Source organism: Somniosus microcephalus, chromosome 9, assembly GCF_052327205.1.
Source record: "Somniosus microcephalus isolate GS21.2 chromosome 9, FLI_Smic_1.0, whole genome shotgun sequence".
NCBI lineage: Eukaryota > Metazoa > Chordata > Chondrichthyes > Squaliformes > Somniosidae > Somniosus > Somniosus microcephalus.
Genome location: NC_140995.1, coordinates 145,449,327 through 145,475,057, shown reverse-complemented (window position 1 = coordinate 145,475,057; position 25,731 = coordinate 145,449,327).

Genomic DNA, 25,731 nt, shown 5'->3' with positions numbered 1-25,731 from the left:
ATCCCGGCGGCTCTCGTGGCAATGGCGGCACCCTGTAGGTTTCGCGCGCTTCTCTCTCTCCCTCTCTCCGACGCTGCTCGGCCCCAGAACACCGGCTGCACCCTGTGCGCTCTGCCCTCTCTCTCTCTCCCCGTCGACGCTGCTCGGCCCCCCGCTGTGCCGCTTGGTCGGGCTCTAGCCTGCCGCCGTCCGGGAAGGGTCTGCGCACTACCTGTTGCCAGCCCGCTTCGCTGGACCACCTCGACTGGAAAGCCAAGCCTGGCTCTCGACAGCCTCCCCCGCAATTCTCGAGTCTCTGCTGGATGACTGGGCGGTTGCCCGTGGTCGACGCCCGTGTCTCTGGCCTTGACCTCCAATCCACCGATCTCCAGGAACGAATCCCCGGGAGGTGATGCAGAGTTGCAAGTAGGTTCGAACCTGCCTCGTCGCCAATGTTATGTCCGTGTATAATAAGTAACGGACTGCGGAGAATGGTACAATAGGTGTTTACTCAACGTGGCTCAAACTGCAACTGATCTGTACAGATTACTACTCAGTGTTATATACAGGTGTGGTCACTGCCGGTACTACAGTATACATGAGCTGTAAAAAGTAGTTCCCCCCCTTAAAGGTACATACATTACAAGTTCATTAAATATATTCAAGAAAGAGTTGGATATGTTTCTTGAGGCTAAAGGGATCAAGGGATATGGGGAGAAAGCAGGGGCAGGGTACTGAATTTGGATGATCAGCCATGATCTCATTGAATGGCGGAGCAGGCTCGAAGGGCCGAATGGCCTACTCCTGCTCCTATCTTCTATGTTTCTATGTTTCTATGCCCAATGATTTGCAGCACTCTTTCTTCCAGCTCAGAAAGTGGTTGGGTGTCAGGCTGTCCCCCACCTGTGCGCTCCTGCTCCCTCCTGTTGTGAGTGAAAGGAAAGTGTGTGAGTGAGTGTGGAGCAATGTGTTTGAGAGATGTGCCTGCCATAGTGTGCAAGGTGTGAGATGTGGGTGTGAGTGTTGGTAGGTGGAGATTGTTGATGGGTGAGTGCTGGGGGTGTGGTGTTTTGGGCAGTGTGTGCAGACTGAAGTTCAGATAGTGGTATGTAGCATTTGTAAAGCATTGACTCACCCTGACCACCCGAGTTAGGTTATTAAATTTCTTCCTGCACTGTGAGGGGGTCCTGGGGGCCACAGTGCTGCCCGAGACCTGCTGGGCTACCTCCCTCCACATGGTGTGGAAGACTTGTGTCATAAGAACATAAGAACATAAGAAATAGGAGCAGGAGTAGGCCAATCGGCCCCTCGAGCCTGCTCCACCATTCAATAAGATCATGGCTGATCTGATCCTAACCTCAAGTCTTCTATCACTCTGCATCCACCCGAACCCATGTGATCTCCCGGGAGAGGCGAAAAACCAGATAAAGACCCAATGGCCAATTTGGGAGAAAAAAATCTAGGAAATTCCTCTCCGACCCATCTAGGCGATCGAAATTCTTCCAGGAGATCACTCTGTCCCTATATTTTCTACAGTACTTACCTTCTGTAAAGGCAATCTCCACCCCAGCCAGGAACAGGAATAAAACCATCTCCTGAAATCTAACACAGAATTAGAACACAGTAGGAGCAGAACCAGGCTACATGGCCCCTGGGCCCACTCCACTACCCACAGGGCCATGACCATTCCGAACCTAGACTCATGTCCAATTTCCTGCCCGCTCCCCGTAACCCTTAGTTCCCTTTACTTCTAGGAAACTATCTATTTCTGTTTTAAATTTATTTAATGATGTAGCTTCCACAGCTTTCTGGGGCAGCAAATTCCACAAACCTACCACCCTCTGAGTGAAGAAGTTTCTCCTCATCTCAGTTTTGAATGAGCAGCCCCTTATTTTAAGATTATGCCCCCTAGTTCTAGTTTCACCCATCATTGGGAACATCCTCACCGCATCCACCCGATCAAGCCCCTTCACAATCTTATATGTTTCAATAAGATCGCCTCTCATTCTTCTGAACTCCAATGAGTAGAGTCCCAATCTACTCAACCTCTCCTCATATGACCACCCCCTCATCCCCGGGATTAACCGAGTGAACCTTCTTTGTACTGACTCGAGAGCAAGTATGTCTTTTCTTAAGTATGGACACCAAAACTGTATGCAGTATTCCAGGTGCGGTCTCACCAATACCTTGTACAACTGCAGCAATACCTCCCTGTTTTTATATTCCATCCCCCTAACAATAAAAGCCAACATTCCATTGGCCTTCTTGATGACTTGCTGCACCTGCATACTAACTTTTTGAGTTTCGTGCACCAGGACCCCCAGATCCCTTTGTACTACAGTACTTTCCAGTGTCGAAGACCTCCTGCCACTTGCTGGGTACAGCACTGCCCTCCGTCTCTCCACAGTGAAGACCAAGGCCTCCAATGCCTGGTCGCAGAATCTGCAAGCTCTCTCCCTGGGCTGTTGATCTGCCATATTGACACCTCCTTCAGTGGTCCGGTTCCTTCTCCTTGGCCTTCTGTGCTGAGACAGCTGCAGAGCCAGCAATGCTGAGAATGAAGTTCTGCAGCATGATTGAATCTTCCCTTTAAGAACTGGAAAGAGCCTGTGGCAATGATGACTTGCGATTAGACTGCACCAGAAATTGCTTAGCGCTTTGAGTTTAACGCCACTGAGCTAGGTCATTAGCGCTTGATTTAGCGCTCCCATCCTTTCTTTGAGTGATGACACTGAATTTTGCATGCAGCAAGATTCATTAGTGCCTGGCAATAAATCTCAAACTTTTAAGAACATAAGAAGTAAGCCGAAGTTAGCGTCCATTCCTGGCTGGTAATATATTTCGTCCCCATAGAATCTTACAGCACAGAAGGAGGCCATTCAGCCTGTCATGCCTGTGCCAGCTGTTTGAAAGAGCTGTCCAATTTAATCCCACACCCCAGCCTTTTCCAATAATCCTGCAAATTCGTCCTCTTCAAATACATCTCCAATTGCCTTTTGAAATTTCTTATGGAATCTGCTTCCGCCACCCTTTCAGGCTTTACTTTCCAGATCTTAACAACCCTCTGTGTGAAAAAATTCTCTTCATTTCTCCTCTACTTCTTTTGCCAATTACTTTGGCCCCAATTTTTGGCTTGTGTGGGGAATGGTCGGATTTCCCCGAATGTGGGGTTTCTGACACACATAAAAAAGTGTCAGCCAGCCCCACGCAATTTTCCCTCAATTGGCCAATTAATTCCCAGCATGTGGGAAGCCTAATTGCCTAAATCGAGTCCGAAATCCCCACAGTATGATGCCATCATTCGTGGTGCTTTCAAAGTGTCCAGCAAGCTTCTCCACCTCTGCAGGCTTCTCATCCACTCTTGCACAATGGCAGAGGAGCCTGCGCCAGCTGCTGCCAACGGTAGAGGCCGAGTAGCAGCCAAATTCAACGAGACGTCATTGCAGGCCTTGGTGGTTGGGGTAAGGGCCCACAGGGAGGTCCTCTACCCTCGCTCAGGGAGGAAGAGACCTCCCAAAAACTCCACGGCTGCCTGGATGGAGGTGGCAGCAGAGGTAAACTCTCTGGGTGTCACCCGTCGCACCTGGCTGCAGTGCAGGAAGCGCTTCCATGACCTTCACCGCACAGGGAAAGCAAGTATGAAGTTTCCATCACCCTCAACCTGATCCTCATTGCCTTTCCCCAACAGCACTCCGCTTCAGCAATCTCTTCTTCCACATCCCACTTCACAGTCACATCCATGCACCCTTACCCATTCCGTCTCTCTCTATGCTCACATTCACATAACTATTCCACCATCCAGTCTTGTAAATAGTTTTAATACCATCATTTTTCTGTACATAAGAAATCTGGTGCCAGCTGCTGCAGTTATGGCATCTGTCATTTGGCGAATGGGGATGTCACATAGAGGCCTTAGGATAACTTGCAGATGACTGCAAGCTGGTCAAAGTTGTTGGAAAGTGCAGGCATAGGCCACTGTCCATGGTCAGTTCAGAAGCAGTGAGGCTGCAGTGTTTGATGGATCAGACTACGCAAATCTGCCCAGAATGATGAGTGCGTTCCTTGCATTCCGCCCAGCAATGTTCTCGCGCACTGGTGCTGCTGGTTGGCGGGCCTCTGCAGGATGCTCATTTCTGACCTCCTCCTCCTACTCCTCCTCCTCCTCCTCAGGATCATCCTCAGCATCATCCTCATCCGAGGCGGCTCTGTGAGGCGCCTCTTGGTCCTGCGGAATCTGCAAGCCACGACGCTGTGCCATGTTGTGAAGCACACAGCATACCACAATGATTTTGGAGACACTGGCTGATGAGTACTGTAGGGCTCCACCTGATCTATCGAGGCATCTGAAGCGCATCTTCAGCAATCCGATGGTTTGCTCGATTATACATCTGGTGGTAATGTGGCTGGAGTTGTAGCGCTCCTCAGCTTCGCTGGCTGGTCTCCTCAACGGCGTCATTACCCAAGTGCGCGGGGCATATCCCTTGTCTCCAAGCAGCCATCCTTGAAGTTCGTTTGGCGGACTGAATAGCGGAGGCACAGTAGATTCGCGCAGTATGAAGGAGTCATGGCAGCTGCCAGGAAACCTGGCACAAACATGCAAAATCACCTTCTTGTGGTCACACACCAGCTGAACGTTAAGGGAGTGGAAGGCCTTGTGGTTGACAAAAACTCCTGGATTGCGGTGGGGTGCCCTAAGGGCCACATGTGTGCAGTCAATGACGCCCTGCACCCTTGAAAAGTCTGCCAGCTGTGCAAATCCACGCGCTCGCGCCCTCACACTTGCGTGATCCCAGGTGAAATGGATGTGATTGTGCGCGAGGGCAAAGAGGGCATCGGTTACCTGCGTGATGCATGTGTGTGCGGCTGCCTGTGAGATGCCGCTGATGTCTGCTGCTGATCCCTCGAAGGAGCCTGAGGCATAAAAGTTGAGTGCGGTGGTGACTTTGATGGCCACTGGCAAGTAGTGTGGACCTGTTGCTCTGGGCTCCAGGTCTTGCAGCAGCATTGCGCAGATGTCAGTCACAACCTCTCGCGAAAGTCGGAGCCGCCTCTGGCACTGCTGCTCAGTCATGTTGAGGTAGCTGACCCTGCGTCTGTAGACCCTGTTTGGGGGGTATCTCCTGCGCCGACGGCCTTCCATGCACTGGCCCCTTCTGGCCTGTGCTGCCCCAGGTGGCTGAGCCGCAGCCTGCCGCTCCTGCTGGTGTGGCTGGTGTTGCTGGTGATGCTGTTGCTGGAGTTGCTCCAGTCTCCTCTGCTGTTGGAGGTCCTCTAATGCCAGGAAGGGAAGGTACCAAAGGCCTCCCATGCTTCTGGCAGATGACTCGGTTGAGGAGGTCCTGAGTTACAGTGGTGAAAGGTGTTGTGTATGTACCTTTAAGAGAATAACTGGTCTCAGACTGCAGTACCGGCAGTGACCAACCCTGTATAAAAGGCGCTAGTGAGCCTCTGTAGTTTCAGTTTACCGATTGACTTCAATCAGTAAAGAATTGTTTTGTTCAACTCCTGCTGTCCGTGTCTCAATCATTCACGGACATAATACTGGCGACGAGCAGATACGAACTTACCTACAGTCTGCACCACCTCCTGGGATCCATTCCTGCAGCGAAGTGAGCAGAGGTCGAGGCCAGAAGGAAGAAAGAAGCCCCTGTGTTAGCGGAGTTGAAGATTGCTGGAGAAGCTGTCGAAAGCGGGGCTTGGTTCCTGTCGATGGTGCTTCAGCTAATCGGGCTGGTGGCAGGTAGTACACTGATCCTTCCTGGGCTGCGGCGTTCGTGAACTCGAGCTGGTGGCTTGTAACGGGGCCGAGCAGCATTGTCGGGAAGAGGAGAGAGAGAGGGTGGAGCACACAGGGCGTGGCCGGTGCTACGAAGCCGGGCTGCGTATAGACCCGAGAAGAGGGAGGCAAGAGTCCCACAGGGTTGTTCCACGATGGGAAAATAATTAAAAAAAAAAAAGAAATATTGAACGCGCAAGAAACCGCGAGGAGCTGCAGGTTGCAACGGGAACTGCGGAAAGCAGCGCTAGCAACAGCGGGGAAGAAGGCAAAGCGCGGGAGGTGCCATCTTAATCAGCGGGGAAGAAGGCAAAGCGCGGGAGGTGCCATTTTGTTAAATCGGGGAAGAAGGCAAAGCGCGGGAGGCGCCATTTTAGATTTTCAAGATGCCAAAGACTGGCTGTATCACTGCCTTTGATAATACAATAGAGGACTGGACCACATATGTGGAAAGAGTCGAGGTATATTGAGAGGCAAACGAAATAGCCGATGAGAAAAAGGCATTGGTATTGCTAAACTTAATGGGCGCTAGAACGTACGGCCTATTGCGGGACCTGATTACTCCAGCCAAACTGAAGGCGAAGAGTTTTAATGAAATTGTTGCTGTCCTACAGGAACACCTAAACCCTGCACCGCTGTTGATAGCAGAAAGATTTAAATTCCACAGGAGAACTCAGCATAAAGATGAGAGCAATGCTGAGTACCTTACGGAACTACGCAAGCTATCAAAGCACTGCCAGTTCGGAGCAGGACTGGCAGATACCCTACGGGACAAATTTGTCTGTGGACCCCTGAGTGAAGGAACACAGAAGAAGTTACTCTCAGAGAAAGAGCTGACGCTAGATAAGGCTTTCAGCGTGGCAGTATCGTACGAAGCAGCAGCCAGGGGAGCTGCAGAAATTCAACAAAAGCCACAGGAATACGGCACCCACGAAATGACACGGGGATTTGCAAACTGTTATCGCTGCGGCAGAACTAACCATGACCAGAAGGACTGCTGGTCCAAAGACAAAATATGCAGGCAATGCGGAAAGATGGGACACATTGCACAAGTTTGCAGGTCTGGGAAGAAGACCAGCGACAACAAAAAGGCTACTAAGGAACCATACAAGAAAGTACAAAAGATGACGGACAGTAGACCCGAAGACCAGATGAGCGATAGTGAATCCGGGAACAGGAGACTAAGCTGTCTCAAACTTCACAATGTAATCGCAAAAGAGGATCACCAAACCATTTGGGTCACCCTCACGATAGCAAGGTCCCAAGTTAAAATGGAATTGGATACAGGATCAGCGCTAACCATCATGAATCGACGAGACTACGAGCGGCTATTCTCACACATACACTTGAGAGAGACATCCATCATCTTGACGACGTATACGGGGCAAAAATTATACCCCAGAGGAAAAATAAGGGTGCCTGTCGAATACAACGGCAAGAAAATACGGAAATTGTATCTCTACATACTGCAAAATGGTGGACCACCGTTATTGGGACGGGAATGGATCAGGAAGATAAGCTTAGATTGGCACTCCATTCATGCAATAACGGTGGACGGTAAAAAAGATGACGACGTCACTCCTGGACGATTGTCAACAATCTTAGCTAACGCCAAAGAGATATTTCAACAAGAACTGGGCACTCTTAAAGGCGTAACTGCCTCGATAAAAATAGAAGAGAATGCAATTCCCAAGTTTTTCAAAGCAAGACCGGTGCCATATGCAATTCTCCCAGCCGTCGAGGCAGAGCTGGAGAATCTGGAGAAGGCAGGCGTGTTGTCTAAGGTCGACTGGAGCGAGTGGGCGACACCCATCGTTCCTGTCATGAAGAAAATGTTAAGCAATAAGTCTGAGGAGCCAAGGAAGGTTCGCATCTGTGGGGATTTCAAGGTGACGGTGAACCCAGTCCTTCACACAGTACAATATCCTCTTCCAAGGATAGAAGACATCTTCGCCTCACTGTCTGGAGGGAGGCGTTTTACAAAAATTGACCTAGCACAAGCATGTTTGCAGATGGAGGTTGAAGAGTCCTCTAGTAAGTATCTCACGATAAACACTCACAAAGGTCTTTACCAGTATCATCGATTGGTATTCGGAGTAGCATCGGCTCCGGCGATATGGCAAAGAGCGATGGAACAAGTCCTGCAAGGGATTCTGGGGACTCAGTGTTACTTGGAGGACATCCTTGTGACAGGTGAAGATGACAGTGAACACCTTAACAACCTAGAACAGGTGCTCACTAGACTACGGGAACATGGGCTACGAGCCAACCGCCCCAAGTGCGAGTTTTTTAAGAAACAGATATCGTATTGTGGCCACGTGATTGATGAAGAGGGGTTACATAAGTCCCCTGACAAAATTGAAGCGGTTGTTAAGGCCCCAGCGCCTGAAAATGTGTCGCAACTGAGGTCATTCCTCGGATTGGTGAATTACTACCATAAGTTTTTGCCAAATTTGTCAACAATTCTGCACCCACTGAATGCCCTGCTACGAACGGGAGTAGCATGGAAATGGAGCAACGACTGTAAGCGGGCCTTTCAGAAGAGTAAGGACTTACTCACTTCAAGAGAAGTATTGGCTCACTACAACCCAGCACTGCCAATCAGACTGGCGTGTGATGCGTCTCCCTACGGCATTGGGGCGGTACTGTCACATAAATTCCTTGATGGTTTAGAGAGGCCGATAGCTTTTGCGTCACGCTCGTTAACTTCTGCCAAGCGTAACTACGCCCAGATTGACAGAGAGGCCCTCAGCCTAGTGTGGGGGGTGAAGAAGTTCAATCACTACCTGCACGGTCAAAAATTTACTCTACTAACTGATCATCAACCTCTTGTCTCCACTTCCAACCCTCAGAAGGGCGTACCGATAATGACAGCACAACGGCTGCAGAGGTGGTCCCTTTTCCTAGGGGCACACCAATATGACATCGAGTACAAAGGAACTAAACAGCATGGGAATGCTGATGGATTGTCACACCTACCGTTGCCGACGGTGGAAGAAGAAGACCTTGCAGTGGATCCAATGGAGTTATTCCACTCGACCATAGTCGAATGTCTCCCTGTGACGAATGCAAACATAGAAAAGGAAACACGGAATGACCCGACACTATCATGGGTCTATGATTTAACGGTGAAGGGATGGCCAGCACATGGCGAACCACTGCTGCCAGCATTCTCGCCGAGAAGAGAACAGCTGTCAGTGTGCAGAGGAACCTTGATATGTGGATCCAGAGTAGTAATTCCACCTAAGTTGAGGGATAGAGTGCTCAATGAGCTTCATGAGGGTCATCTGGGTGGGGTAAAAATGAAAAACTTAGCCAGAGCGTTTGTGTGGTGGCCGGGAATCGATAGAGAAATCAAAGAGATGACCAAGAACTGTGCAGGGTGCCAGAAGGTCCAAAACGCCCCACCACAAGCTCCTCTGCATCCATGGGAGTGGCCCTCATCTCCATGGCAAAGGGTGCACATTGATTTTGCTGGTCCCTTCATGGACTCGATGTTTTTAATTGCGGTGGATGCACATTCAAAGTGGCCAGAGGTAATAAAAATGTCCTCAACCCCCACGGAAAAAACTATCACAGTTTTACAAACCATATTCGCCAGGAATGGGCTGCCTGATCAGATTTGCTCTGACAATGGACCACAGTTTGTGTCTGAAGAGTTCCGAAGGTTCTTAAAGAACAATGGTGTTAAGCATTACACATCTGCCCCATATCATCCAGCCACTAATGGATTGGCCGAGAGGTTTGTTCAAACATTCAAGAAGGCTATCAAGGCAATGTGTAATGAAGATATACCCCTACAACACAAGGTGGACAACTTCTTGTTTGCCTACCGGAATGCGACACATGCGGTTACCAACCAAACTCCAGCCATGATGTTCTTCAATCGAAGACTACGATGCCACTTGGATTTGGTTAAGCCAAACGTCCGAAGAGATGTGGAGAACAGGCAGTTTCAGAATATGAATGAAAGGCCGACCAGGAGTTTTAAGATAGGTCAACCAGTTTTGGCCTGGGACTACCGCACCGAGAAATGGCAGCCAGGAACGATTTGTACATGACAAGGACCTCTCATGTATACCGTGGACATTGGAGAGAGCATTGTAAGACGCCATGCTGACCAGATTCTAGAGTCACTGGAAAACGTCAACTCCACACCACGATCTGATACACCTGGCAATGAAATCGACGTACCAATTGCAGCTACCGCAGAATCGGTGATATTGGAAGCAGATGAACCAAACAACGACATTGATCCCGACTCAACCTTGCCAGAAGAACCTGATACCCCAAAGAAGCGTTATCCAGACAGAATCAGGAAGCCTCCTCAAAGACTGAACTTATAATTGCTAAAACTTAACCAATGTATCTAGCAACCGTAATTGTGATTGTAATTAGTTATCATTTAGTTGTTAAATGAATGATATGTACTGTTTATCTAAAAGGGGAGGAATTGTTGTGTATGTACCTTTAAGAGAATAACTGGTCTCAGACTGCAGTACCGGCAGTGACCACCCCTGTATAAAAGGCGCTAGTGAGCCTCTGTAGTTTCAGTTTCCCGATTGACTTCAATCAGTAAAGACTTGTTTTGTTCAACTCCTGCTGTCTGTGTCTCAATCATTCACAGACATAATAAAAGGGGCTTCCCAGGAGCTCACACTGGAGAAGTGTGTGAGGCTCCAACTTTCTGCAGCTGCTCCTAAGGCTTCAAAAAGTTCCCCCAAGCCTTGATCAACAAGGTCCTGCAGCCTGCAAAAGCTGCCTATTAAAATCTCTTCAGCCCTCAGCGACCTGCTGCTGCAAGCAAGCAAGCCAGCTGGTTTCACGCCAGCTCTCATCGGCGGGGTTCCCCGCTGGCGTGTTTCACGTGGGGAAAGCCCCAAAGTCGCAACGGCCCCGGAAAATCATCCTTAACAAGGTGATCATTGGTGACTAGTGCTCCAACGAGCAGTCCCGCCAGCGGCGGCCGGGACTGAAGCGGGTGACGGGGAAACGGCGGTCCGAAAGTCGGACGGGGCGGGGAATCAGGCGGGGGGGGGGTCCCGACCCGCTTTTTCGCCGATTTTCAGCCCCCGGCCGCATGAAAAGCCGCCCAACGGCGGCCAGAAAATCGGGGCCTTTAAATCTATGACTTCTGGTTAATGACCCACTTGCCAGAAGAAACAGTTTCTCCCTATTTGCGCTATCAAAACACCTTGTAATTTTGAACACCTTTATTAGATCTCTCCTTAACCTTCTTTGTTCCAAGGAGAACAATCTCAGCTTCTCCAATCTCTTCACAGAACTGAACTCCCTCATCCCTGGTATCATTCTGGTAAACCTTCTCTGTACCCTCTCCAAGGCCTTGACATCCTTCCTAAAGTGTCGGTGCAACAGAATTGTACAATCCCAGAAATGCACACAATACTCCAGCTGAGGCCTAACCAGTTATTTATAAAAGTTTAACATGACTTCCTTGTTTTTGTATTTAATGCCCCTATTTCCAAAGCCAACTTGCCCTGCTACCTTCAAAGATTTGTGCATGTGCACCCCCAGGTCACCCTGCTCTTTCACTTCCTTCAAAGTAGTACCACTTAGATTACACTGACTCTTCATGTTGTTCCTCCCAAATAGCATCACTTCACACTTATCCGCATTAAATTGCATCTGCCATGTGTCTGCCCATTTCACCTGTATATCTTTGTCCTCCTGAAGTCGGCTACAATCATCCTTATTGCTTACTACATTTCCAAGCTTTGTATCATCCACAAACTTTGAAATTGTACTCCTATATCCAAGTCCAGGCTTTTTATATATAAGAAAAGCTCAAAATTTCCAGCAAGGCCCAATCTAAGCCAGGAACTTGCTATGAAAATGTAATTAGTCCATCCTCGTGAAATCTCATAAAGGACATGTGCATTTTCAATAAACACAAAACTTGCTGCCCTCTGTTTGGTGCTTGGTTTGGAAAATATACTTCTAGATTTTCTCCACACTTCGTGTGCATTCCTGTATTGTGGATAGTTGCTAAGAGGACACAATGTAAGTTTAACTGACTGAATGTCAGAGAAATGAAACCACTGCCCCCTTTGCTTATTCAGCAGGGTTTGTGAACCCATCAAGTTCCAACTACAGCTATTTGAATGTATTGGTTCATGTCAGAGTGGTCCGATCACATGGTACAGACACTGGATTATGAAGAACTGAAACTAACACAGATCTCCCTATGAAACAACTTATTTAAAAACTTTTCTTTAACAATAATGCATTTCCATTTGTGTAGCAATGTAGAAAATGCCCCAAGGCACTTTACAGAGGAGTAAAGATTGACACTGACAGTACATGGGGGAGTTAGAAGAGGTGTCCATAGGCATGGTAGAGCAAGTAGGTGTTCAGATGGCATTTAAAGGCAGGTAGAAAGGAAATGAGGTGGCAAGCTTAGGAAAGAGAATTCTGCAGAGTCGAAACAAAATGGTTGAAAGCTTTTCCACTGATGATGGAATGAAAAGGAGGGGGTGGGTGGTGATGTAGAGTAGGTCAGTTAGAGGAATGAAGGACTCAGGATGGGGCATAAGGATGAAGGCGGCCACAAATGTAAGGTGGAGCAAAGTCTTGGAGGGATTTGTATTTGAGGATGAGGATTTTGAAGTGGCAGCAGTGGGGAATAGGTTGGCAAGGTTTGGAGCACTGGGCAAGACAGGATGCAGACAGTGAAATTTTGGACAAGTTGGGATTTATGGTGGATGAAGCTTGGGGGTGGGGACTGATGGAGGGCATTAGAGGAATCAAATTTGGAGGTGACAAAAGCATGGTTTAAAGTTTCAGCTGCAATGGGAGTGAGCTAGGGATGGATGTGGAGGTATATGTAAGTGACCTTGATTTTGGTCAAGTTATGGGATTTGAAACTCAGTCTGGGTCAAGAAGGACACCAAGATTACAGACCACATGAGTGACTTGGGCCGGAGTCTTTACCTTGGAGTTGGGTCGGGTGCGTGCGCGCCACCATCTCATTTGAAGGTTGCTGTAGAAGGTGATTTCAAGAGCTCAAAATTGCTGAATAACATTGACAATTCTGTGGGTCCTGGAGACACAAAGACAGAGGGCAGCCTCAAGAATCCCAGATGCCTCTCTGGAAGTGCTGGTCCAGAGAGTAAGAGCACACAAGGAGGCCTTATTCCCTGTGGATGAAGAAAAAGACCAGTAAAAGAAATGAAGAGGGCATGGCTGAACACAGCAGAGGAGGTCAGCAGCAAGGATGTGGTGAGGAGGACATGGATCCAGTGCTGCAAAAGATTCAATGATCTCATGAGGTCAGGAAAGGTGAGTGCAATGCCACACTCACCTACATCCTGATGTGCCTGTCACCCCAACCCCATCACTCTGCCTTCCCAAGGCAACTCTTGCACATCACTCCTCACACCAACCTACCTTGCAGGTGCACCCAACCCTCTCTGTCTATGTACATACTCACATCCCCATCTGACTAACCACCACTGACACTCACCCTCAGCCTAATGCAATCATAGCAAGTAACACCACAGAAGGAGGCTATTTGGCAATGTCACGCCACTCCCTCATAGTCACCCTCTACAGGTGTAGCCCATCCATTCCTTACACTCATTCCTTCACTCTCACTCAAAGTTCTCTTCTTTCCCTCCTTGCAGGAGAAGACAGTCCACACCAACAGGTAGAGGCAGAGAATCGGTGGTAGACCTCCAGTCTTCACAAATTTGACTCCAGCAGAGGAGGAGGCCCGAGACACCTCTGGAGTTGCACAGCTGCTGGCGGTGGGAGACAGAGAGAGGGGGACCTTCCAGCAACCTAGTGACATAATTATATCTCATACAGCCACGTGGCATACAACAGTCACCCATATGGTGACTGAGGTCAGCAGCCAATGAAATGTCACCATGTGCATAATGATAATGTTACCCATTCTTACATTACACTTCTAATTCATCTCTTTACTCTCCCACAGGTCCATCAAATTCCCCCCACCCCCACTGTCCAGCTGGAGGAGGAAGACAACTCCTCAGAGGAAGCTCCAGTCTATGAGGGTGCACCGTCAGCAGACCCAAGCGCACCCAGCACCAGTGCAGATACGCACACCTCGGTGGGTCCTGTGAGCGATCGAGTAGTGTTGTCACCTGGTGTCTCACACATCAGAAGTGAGCAAGAGCAGATGGTGTTCACAGGGACAACAGTGGAGACTCCTCGCCAGAGGGCGCAAAACACTCAAGCTCTGCTCAGCTGCATGCAGATGCTGAACCTCGGGGGCCATTGAAAAAGAGGGTGATCTTGGAGGGGCAGCAACAATTGCATGAGGCTCTGGTAGCTTTTGCAGCCATGATGTCTGCAAATGTGAAGAATATGGAGGAGTCCATCTCGAACATGAGCACCACCATGTCACAGGCGATGGCGACGATGTGCTGTTCCATGGAAAGGATGGCCATCTGCATGGAGCAGCAAATGCGCCAGTTCAATGAGAACATGCTTGCTGTGAACAACAGATTGTAGACACACACTGACCTCATCTCAAGGAGGGATAGTAACGTAGACTTGGGCGTACCTTGCCCCACTGATGTGCAGCAAGGTGCTCTCCAGCTCCTTGCTAGCAGGGAAGTGTGGGTGGCCCATGAGGGGGATGATGGTGAGAGGGGACATGGAAGTGGGGGCTCTGCTCAAAGTGCTCCCACTTCTCCCCCGTTGCCTCCCCCTAAGTCAGAGCCCCACATGCTGCCTCGGATCCCAATGGCCAAGTCTGCTCCTGCACTGGTGCAGGAGGAACTGTCTTTGGCGGGGCCCTCACAGGTTCCAAATCCCAGAGGACATCCGCCAAAATTGTTTAAGCAGTCGCAGCAGGGAAGTGAGCAGCCTGCCTCTACCTCTGCTGAAGCCACAGGGGTTTCACCTCGTAGAAGCTCGCGTAAATGAAAAAAGACTCAATCCTAGATGCACAAGGATATGCACGTGGGTGTATGAAAAAATGTTAGTCAAGTTTCAGTTATATTTATGACGCACATAAATTTATTTATTTGCACAACTTTCCCATCTTGTCCATTTTCATCTGCTACCTGGGAAGTGGCTTTGTCACGTGGAGTGAATGGTGAGACATTACTTAACCTCGAGCAATGGGGGTTTGGATGACAGGAATGGCTTGGTCTTTGTAGGACTGCTTTGTGGTGTTGTTGAGGGTGGGGGAAGTTAGTACAGCAGCTGGCAGCCATATGGGGGGCACTGGTGCAAGTTAAGTAAATCTGGACATTATGAGGCCATCCCAGGCAACAATGTGTGTCGCTTCTGGTGCCACCTCCATCTCCTCCTCCTCCTCCTCCTCCTGCTCATGTTCCACCTGTTCCTCCTCCTCCTCCTGCTCATGTTCCACCTGTTCCTCCTCCTCCTCCAAAGAGGAGGCTGTGCGCTCTGTGCCTTGCTTATCCTGCAGCTCCAATCCTCGCTGCTGCGCTATGTTGTGCAGTGCAAAGCATACGACGATGATTCTGGTGCGTACTGAAGGGCTCCTCCAGATCTGTCAAGGCATCTGAAACGCATCTTATACATGCCGATTGCTTGCTCTTTGACACATCTAGTCGACTTATGGCTGTGATTATAACATTACTCGGCCTCATTACTTGGCCTCCTCAAGGGTGTCATGAGGCATGTCTTCAGTGGGTAGCCATCGTCTCCAAGCAGCCAGCCGGTAAGTCTGTTGGAGGTGCGAAAAGCTGAGGGAGGGTGGACTGGCGCAGCACAAAAGAGTCATGACAGCTGCCAGGGAATCTGGCGCACACATGCATGATGGTCTTTTTATGGTTGCAGGCGAGCTGCACATTGAGGGAGTGGAAGCCTTTGCGGTTCACAAACACTCCTGGGTGATGTGGGGTTGCCTTGATGGCCACATGTGTGCAGTCGATGATGCCCTGCACCTGCGGGAAGCCAGCCAGAGCTGCAAAGTCGAGCACCCGCTCAGTAACACTGGCAAAGTGCACATAAGTACCTGACCTGTGAAACATGGCATTGGTCACCTACACGATGCATCTGTGGACAGCCGACAGCGAGATCCTGCAAATGTCTGCTGCAGATCCCTGGGAGGAACCTGAGGTGAAGAAGTTGAGGGCGATGGTGACTTTGACAGTCACTGGTAACGCGTGTCCACCAGGTTCTCTGGGCAGCAGGTCTTCTTCCAGCAAGCTACAAATGTCTGCGACAACCTGGTGTGATAGCCTGAGCCTCCTGAAGCATTGCGGTTCAGTTATGTCCAGGAAGCTCATCTTCTGCCTGTATACCCTGTCTTGGGGTATCGCCTCCAGTGTGGTGCAGCCCTGTGCTGCCCCCCTCTCTCCTGTGGAGCATTAGGTTGTTGAGGAGAAGGCTGCAGTTGTGGCTGCTGTTGGTGTTGTGGCTGTTGCTGCTGTTGGTGCTGGGGCTCATCTTGGTCCGAGTCTGAGGTCCAAGGTGAGACAGCATAAGCGGCACCCATGCTTATCTAATAGATGGCAAGTAAAGTAGAGATCAGAGGCCCAATCCTTCAATGTAGTGATAGTGACTAGCAATGTGGTGAGAGTGGCTTCCGAGGTTTCAAATATGACCTGCAAACTCCTGAAGGCTATATCACTGCACAAAATGACGTCAGCAAGAGCATTTTCCATTGGACAAGGAAGTAGGTGTAAGGTGAGAGTATTTATGTGTTTTTTGCAGCTGTCACTTCATGGACTCGCACAATGCCCACTGAGCTTCCGCCTTCTCTTGACAGGCGAGGTTCCCGAAGTGTGTGAATCCCGTGCGCAACAAGTTAAAGCCAAAACTTGATGTTAAAAAGGCGGCTAAGGTCTCTCAACAAGCAGTTAAATACCTCAATGAGGTCGCCCACCTCTCCTGAGCGAGTCCATGGTGCTTCTCGAAATGCACCCGAATTAAATGTGGAAGTCGGCGGGATGACGGTGGGTTCCCGACGCTCTTGTCAATTTTCGCAATTTTAACTACCTACTCGTCCCCCAAACCCGTACACTCGGCACCAGGAAAATTCCGGCCTTGATGTTATTCAGCCAATCTGACAGCACACAGGTAGCTGTAGAGTTGAGGGAAGTGCTGCAGAAGTAGAGCTGGGTGTCATTGGCATACATATGGAAACTGACCCCATGCCAACGGATGATATCATGGAGGGGAAAATGAGGATAAGGAAGTGGGCAAAAATTCAACCTTGGGGTACATCAGAGGTCATGCATGGGTAGAATGAGAGTCAATGGCTTCATTAGGTCAGGTAGGAATGGAACCTATGGCAAAGGCAGTCTCAGGGAGGTGGACCACAGGTGAGTGTGGTGGAGGAGGATAGCATAATTGATCACATTGAATGCTGCAGAATGGTTAAGTAGGACAAAGAATGATAATGCACCATGGCCACAAGCCAAATCTAATTAATTGATTATTGAGTTTCCATTTTGGTACAATGGAAGGCCTATCCACTCACCAGCCAGCCAACAATGTTCCCTGTAATTTTTTTTTCCCCGGGCCTTTAAGGGGCCTCGCGGCCCATTCAAAATACCGCACATGCGCAGGTTTTCTATTTAAAAGCTAGCAAGCCTGCTGTGCGGGATCCCTAGAGCGCTGTGCGGCCGCACGGCTGTGCAGCTTACAGGGAGCATTGCCAGCCAGCCTCTCAATTTGGCTGGCCACAGCTGGGAAACAGAAGCAAAAAATGGTCATCGTTAAATTTGGCAGGATGTGAGGGAAATCCGTTCTTCCGGGTTTCCCAACTGCAAAATTGCCACACCACCACACCCCCTCCTCCCCCGGCGTCCGAGATAGGATCGGGGCCAAAGTTTCAGGTCAATGACCTTTCATCAGAACTCAAATGTTCGTCAGTATGCGAATGTTATTTAACAGAGACTTTCCCCAAATTTTTAAACGGTAAATAATATCAGCAGACTTAAGGGGGTAGATCTTGACTTTGTGCTATTGTTGGCAGCCCGTTTTACCTCTCCCCCAATCCTTATTTCCATTGACTTTAATTGAAACTAATGCTTGGATGAAGACTATAAAAGTTATCAATGAGTTTATATAGACATAAAGGGCTCAATTTTAACTCAGCCGTCAGGCGGGCTTTGAGGCGTGTGGGGGGTTAAAATCGCAAAACCTGGGGGTCGGGACCCCCCCCCCCCCGCCTGGTTCCTGACACCTAGCCATTTTAACCCAGGTGTGTCTGACGGTCCCGAATCAGTCCTACCTGCAACAGGCGGGACTGGTCTTTAGGGTCCTTAAACAGCAATCATTGGCCTTTATAATCCCATTTTAACAGGCCCTTGCCTGTTTAACCCTTTTCCCACTTAAAACATGCCTGGTGGGGATCACGCCTATGAAACCTGGCGTGAGCACTATTGGCTTGCTGACTATCAGCTGCAGGCCGAACATTAAAGAGGATATTTGATCAGCCATCATTTGCAGGTGGCAGAACTTTGTTGTCTCAGGCCTGGGGCAACTTCTACCAGGCATAACCACACCTGTGGAAGGTTGGAGCCTCACACACTTCTCCAGTGTGACCTCCTGCGAAACCCCTCTCGCCACGCTCACTCAGTGCTTCCTCAACTGAGGCATCTGCCAGAAGCGTGGGAGGCCTTTTTTTCCTTCCCTTCTTAGCATTAGACGACCTCCAGCCCCATTCGCGAAATGACACACGCCACAACTGCAGAAGTTGCCATCAGAATTTTTATGCAAAACAAACAACTGATGCCATTTTTACAAAATACACAACATTTCACCCAAATGACTACCCTTGTGACTATTTGTGCTTTATTTTCCTCTTACGCATGCTCATACGTAGTGCATCCCCTGTGGCTTCAGCAGATGTGGAGGCCCCTTGTTCACTTTCCTGCTGCTCCTGTCTCGACACCTTTGGCGGGCGTCCTCTGGGGTGGCGAGCCTGTGAGGGCTCGTCAGCAGTCTGCTGCTCCTGCAGCTGTGCAGGAGTTGAGACGTCTATCTCAGTTGGGTGTGGACTCTGGCGGGGCTCTGACCGAGGGCTCTGCAGTGGCATGGAAGTGTGAGCGCTTGGAGAGGAGCCCCCACTTCCTTGAGGTCTGCCACCAACCTCCCTCTCATGGGTCAGGTCCCCCTCAGTGCCTGCAAGTGGCTTGAGAGCACCTTGCTGCACATCAGGGGGGCCATGGGGACCCGTATCTGCAATGGCAGTCCTACTCAGAAGAACTTCCATGAAGGTCTGGTTTCTCTGTTCAATAGATACTCATCGCTCCTCAAGAGATGTCATTCTATTCTGAACACTCACCATGTTTTCCATACCCTGGCGACTCACCTCCTCCATGGCAGTAGCCCTCCTCTCCTCTACTGTAGCCTTCCTCTTCTCTACCATAGCAATCCTCCCCTCTACGGTAGCCAGCCTTACCATGCAGGCAGCAATCATTTCCACGTAGGTAGTCATCCTTTCCGTGTTGATGCGTTCATGCGCCACTGACTCCACAAAGGCTCTGCTCATGTTCGCTATGGACTCCTCCATTCGCTCCACACTTGCAGCGACCCTGGAGACAAAACCTGCCAGAGACTCCTGCATCTGTGCATGGAGTTCCATCACCTCTGATCTTACGGATGGACCCAGAGGGAGAGGGTTGATATGCAGCTGAGCCAAGCTGGCAGAGTCCTGCGCCTCCGACGAGGACTCTCCACTGCTGTCCCTGTCTCCACAATCTGCTGATGCTCACTTGTGAGCTGTGATACACCAGGTGACAACTCTACTCTATGTCCCGAAGGTCCCACCGAGATGTGAGTTTCTGCGCTGGTGCTGGGTGTGCTTATTTCTGCTGACGCTGCGCCCTCAGAGGTTGCAGATTCCTCTGAGGAGTCTGGCATCTCAGGCTCTTCCTCCTGCACACTGGGGGCGGGGGCTCTCGATGGTCCTGTGGGGGAGTCAAGGAAAAAGTTAGAGATGTGAGGCCAAGGTTACATGCACATTGCATTTTGCAGATGATCATAAGTCCATATGATGTAGCTTCAGAATCATTATCAGTGACTCATGCAATGCCAATGAGAGAGATGGAAAACTATTCTGTCATCAGCTTGCGGGGATGCACCTGTCTGTCCTTCCCCAACTTCCGCATCTCTGTCAGCCCCGACAATCTCCAGGACGCCTTCCTCCCAGAGGGTGAGCTGGGCTAATGAGGGCGGCCCTCCTCCTGGCTCGCTCTCTCCTGTTGTGAGCTCTATTTTTCTGCAATGAGGGAGACAAGTGGAGGTTGAGTGAGAATGAAGGAGTGAGTGCAGAGATTGCATAGCATAGATACTTAGAAGGAGACAAAGATGGAGTGAGGTTGCAAGACCAAGGGCCCTCCCTGTGTGTTGTCAGTTGTGTTCAAAGCATCAGAGTGAGAGGGAGTGTGAGGGCTGCATGGTGGAATAGTTCTGTGAATGTGAGCATAGAGAGAGAGGGAATGGGTAAGAGTGCATGGATGTGAGTGTCTAGTGGGATGTGGAGGAAGAGATTGCTAAAGCTGAGAGCTGGTGAGGAAAGGCAATGGGGATCAGATTGAGGGTGATGGAAACTTCATACAGTACAAGAAACTTTGGTTTATCCGGAGGTCGTATGTCCGGAAACCTCGATCTAACGGCAGAAATCAGCAGCCGTTTTGTTAGGGTTTTCTTCTTTTTTTTTCTTCTAGCTTTTGTTTAAACAGTCAGTCTCTGGAAAGCCTCTCTGAAGCTGTTGCTAAGCTACAGAGACGCTTCCAAGGTACAGGCCGACTGTTTACAAGCTATTGCTAAGCAACAGTGTTTGTTGTCACATACGGAGATGAAAACCTCCGTATCCTTCAACATTAGCGCTGGTCTGTCCGGAAGTTTTCATAAATCGGCATCATGCCGGTCCCGTTGGTGCCAGATATCGCGAAGTTTCCTGTACTTACTTTTCTAGTGTGATGAAGGTCATGGAGTCTTTTCCTGCACTGCATCCAGGTGCGCCGTGTGAGCCCCAAGGAGTTGACTTCACCAGCCACCTGTAGCCACACAGCCTGGTCTGACTGGGAGGCCTCTTCCTCCCTGAAGAAGTGAACAGGACCTCCCTGTGGGCCCTAGCACCATCCAGCAATGCCTGGAGTGAAGCCTCATCAAATTTGGGGGCAGCTCTTGCCCTCACGCTGGCCGTTGCTCCTGTAGGCTCCTGTGCCATCTCAATGGTGAAGTTTGGAAGCCTGCAGAAGAAGCAAGGCTTGCTGTGGACCTTAAAAGCAGCAGCAATGATGACATCATATTCTGCGACTTTCTGACTGGAAATACTCAATTGCCAAGGCTTCCCACACGTTGGAAATCAATTGGCCAATTGAGTTAAAATTGCATCAATCTCACAGACCCATTTAGATTCCTGTGGGAAACACTAAATTCGGGGACCTCGACAATTCCCCGCACCTGAGTTAAAATCGACCCCAAAGAATCAAAAATAAACAAATTCCCTTTTGTTTTCTATAAGCATGTGCTACAGAAGATTCATCCACACTTCCTTATGGGCTCAGAAATACTGCAGTCAGTCAGCACTAATCATGTGGTAAAATTATAGACTGTGAAGCATTTAATACTGGTCAACATCACTGATCTATCTATAATATTGATAGATAGTTGGGCCTGCTCCAGGCATCAGTCTCCTAATATGGCAGGCAGGACAATACTGTACTGTTAAGACGCATTTATTATTTAGCAGACGGTGCCAAGTACTGCGCTGCCTTTATTCTGAACAAAACTATACCCTAAGTCTTTGTGATAAAACCTGGCACCAAAAGACATCATATGACTATCTTTGTCTCTGTTGAGAAATTGTGAGAGACAATAAAAGCGGAATGGACTGGAAAACTGCCAGAGTTCCAAGCTACTATTCTTCTCCATGCTACAGAAGTCTCAATTTTGAATGTGATAAAGATTTACATTACAAATATAATGCAGTATGATATGATATCCCTAGCATGTGTGGCAACACTGTGAAAGGAGCTAATTTAGTTGTGAATTATGACTGGGTTTCCTGGTGGTCTAATATAATAATGTATATGTGTCTAATTACTGTCAGTTTGAAGTATGTTTGTGTGTTCATTGTGTATGTAAGTATGTACATGTATGTCAATGTGCATGAGTACTATGCATGTAAGTGTGTGTATGTGTGTGAATATTATTTCACACAGGGAGTCAAGACCAAAGCCAAGAATTTCCTTGGAGCTGCTCCTGCCCCACCACTGTAATTTCACTGGAAGTGCGGTGGAAACCTAGTTTACGCGAGTAATTGGAGTTTCTGCTACACTTTTGGTGAAGTTACGGTGGCGGAGCAGGAGCAGTTCCAAGGAAATCCCCGACCCAGGTGTGCCATTCAGGTGAAATGGGGTTCGAGGGCAGGGAAAAATTACATCAGGGTCGGCAGGCCTAATCCTTATTTTTATATCATACTTTGATTTTATATTTATAGTTTGTAAGATTCGCAAAATTGATATTGTATTAATAAGGATCGAATGGCAGAAGAGGCCATGATTTTAAAGACTGTTTTAAAAGAAGCCCAGGAAAAAGGGGCATTCAAAATGGCCACCAGACCCCGTGACCAACTTATTGGGACACTTTAAAATGGTTCCTGCAGTCCTCGGACAGCTTTGTGGATTCAACCCACAGTAGGTTCTGGAAGCTGTTTCTGAGAGAACAAAACCAGACACCCACACATACATAAAGATTGGATGCAGATCCAGTCAGATCGGCCTGTAGATAAAGGCCATCTAAATGTTTACCCAGATAAAGGGGAACAGTTCCATATTCATAAAGAACGCATCAAGGACCCATTAAAGACATCAAGAAGACATTAAAAACAATGAAGGTCATCCCAGACCAGAGATGGCCCATTACCGGCCATCCAAGAACAGTTTAAAATATAATAACTACCCCGTTGTGCAACCAGCCCACCAGATAGAGGCTTCTTCTGAGAAGTATAATTGGAGACACCGGGGGTAGTGAAAGAGGCTTCATCTTAGATATTGGGAAGAGAGAGGTTGCTTTCTTCATCATCTTCGTGGGATCTTCGGTAATAGCCGTTACCTTCGATAGCAGCTGGAGTTCGGAGAAGAAGACGGTTCGAGCCGGCGTCCCGCCCCGGGGTAAAACATCGGGAGATCATCGACCAACCCCGGGCCGTTGACGAAACGGGAGGTAGTAAAAATACTGAAGAAACCTATATGAAAGCCGGCTAGGGGCTTCCAACCGTGGTCAAACAGATGATCTCCGCCGACATCCAGGCCCGTCAGTGTCCAGCCTGTCCGTGACCTTCACCTCAAGAGAGAGAGAGAGTGAGGTGTGGCGCAGCCTGCTGTGGCTCCACTGACCACGAGGAAACAGGATGCCTGAGGGGATCAAAACGCAGACCTGTTTCAAAACTCTATACTTTTCGAACTGGATTGGTGAGCATGTTTCTGGCCCTTCATAATCGGATTTAGATAGGTTTAAGGGGGTGGTCATTTTGGGTATAATTAACATGAGTTGTTGTCCCTCGATGTTCCGTGTGTTTCCCCATTTTATGATGATCTTTGTAAGGTATAATATGCCTGTATCCATTTTAGTTAGTACTGTATTGTTATGATTTGTTTTTTCCCTCCCATGTACCCTCTTATTTGCTTGCATTTGATTTGTTTTTCCTTATGCAATAAAATATCATTTCGTTTCATTAAACCTGGTCTATAAGAGTATTCTCTACATTGTAGTTCCTGCACCTAAGTCCAGTGTCTAGAGTCTAAGGGGTGAGTGGGTTGAACCACTCAAGTTTTTTTTCTGTGCAAAAGAGAGAGAGAGAGAGAGAGAGAGAGAGGCCTCTGAGAGAGCGTAACCTCTGCGATCTGCGAATCTCTAGAGAGAGAAAACCCCTTACAGTTAAATAGTAAAACATGTGGCAATTTGAGAAGCAGATTTCGTTAGAACATAGGAGTTTCTCTGCAATACAGCCTGAGGAGCTGGGAAATGCAAAACTGAAGGACTACAGTATCATAACTAGGGTGAAGTGTAATTGCAGTGTGAAAAGTTGACACAATAATTTTCCTTTATAAAGGTAGACATAGGAATTTATAATGGAAGAAGTTGACAGGAAGTTGGCAGATGCAAGATTTTTTAAATATTATAGGCAATGTCAATTAGGGAACATGAACATTGCATTTATATAGTGCCTTTAATGTTTAACAGTGCTATATAAATGCAATAATCATTTCCCCTGGTTGATAAAGGTACTATGATTTAAAACAACTCTGCTGGAAATACACAGCAGATCTGTTAGCATCTAAAAAGAGAAATTATGGGGTCATGTTTCAGGTAGTGACCCCGGGGGTGAATTTCCAAAGGGATACTCCCACTCATCTGCTGTAGATTCAGCGGAAAAGCCATGGAAACCCCGGAAAAGTAGTTAATGCATTTTTCAGGGGTTTGAGGCTCTTCCACTGAAGTTACGCTGGATGAGCAGAAGAGCCTCTGCTGTAGGGATTCAATGCCCTCTGTCAGATCTGATATAGGAAGGAAACAGAGCCAATTTATAGGACTGAGCAAGCCAAAGAACGGAGTGAATAATAACAACAGGTAAAGGCCAAGATACTGATATGTTACCTCCAGAAGTTCCCAGATTTGATTGCCAGTCCATGTTGCATTATCTGAACTTAGTTTTCCCGCTGTAGCACCCATTCCAAAATGCAGATTTTGTCAGCAGGTATTAAATATAAGAAAAACATAACTTAGCATTTATATAGCACCTTTCACAACCTCAGGATGTGCCAAAGCACGTTACAGCCAAATATTTAAATATCAATATATTTTTAGCAGATAACGCCTGTGTAAAAACAGGAATATAGTATAAATGCATTGAACATTTGTGTATGAATTTTGCCAATTGGAAGTTCTACCCTTACAATTCTATCCATCTTCCCAGCTCTGACCTCTCTCCTATCCTGTCCCATGTCCAGTTTTTGACTTAGCAAAAAGTTACAAGCCTAATGATATCCTTACTGAGCTTTGTGGTGTCTTGCCTGCACAAATAAAACTGGTCAAAGTACACTTAGCTGCTGCGGAGCATGCCACGAAGACATAATTGCTATGGAAACGGTCTGTGATTTTTGTTTTTGTTTGCACACACTGTGTGCTAACAGAGTGAGGAGGGTACATTAATAAGTTCTGTTTTACTTAAAATCTCTGCAGTTGCTGATAAAATAGTGCCTTTGTGGATTCTCTTACATTGTATTATTAATATGGTCTAGCTTTTGTATTCAGTTCAGATCAAGTTCATCGGAGTTGAATCCAATCTGTTTTGTTTGCGATTTCTGGCCTTGACTCAGTATGTAGTCAGGACGATAACAAGTTCAGTGCATTCATTACAGCTTCATGTGTAGGTTCAAATCAACCTATAAACAGCAACCTGGCTTTGCCTCACCTAAGCCAGTTAAAAAAAATCTTCAAATGTTTTTTCTCTGCAAATTATCATCCATTCTCTCCTCTTGTGGAAGGACTGACTCCATGGTTCATTAGCTGTTGGTCATCCTCAGATGCCCCTCCCGAAATTGCCTTGTCCATTATTCATGTGGGAGCCTTGACGGTGATTGTCTGTAGCCTACTCCCCACGGAGGGCATCATAACCGGACCTAATCCTGTTCTCAGCTGATGTTTACATACATACATACACCTGTAGTTTCAGTGTCCTAATCTCCCAATGTAACTTTCATCATCAACAACAACAACTTGCATTTATATTGCACCTTTAACATAGTAAAAATGCCCCAAAGCGCTTTGGTGGAAGATAGGTGGAAACTCCAGAGAAACATAGAAACATAGAAGATAGGAGCAGGAGTAGGCCATTCGGCCCCTCGAGCCTGCTCCGCTATTTAATGAGATCATGGCTGATCATCCAAATTCAGTACTCTGTCCCTGCTTTCTCCCCATATCCCTTGATCCCTTTAGCCTTAAGAAATATATCTAACTCCTTCTTGAATATATTTAATGAATTGGCCTCA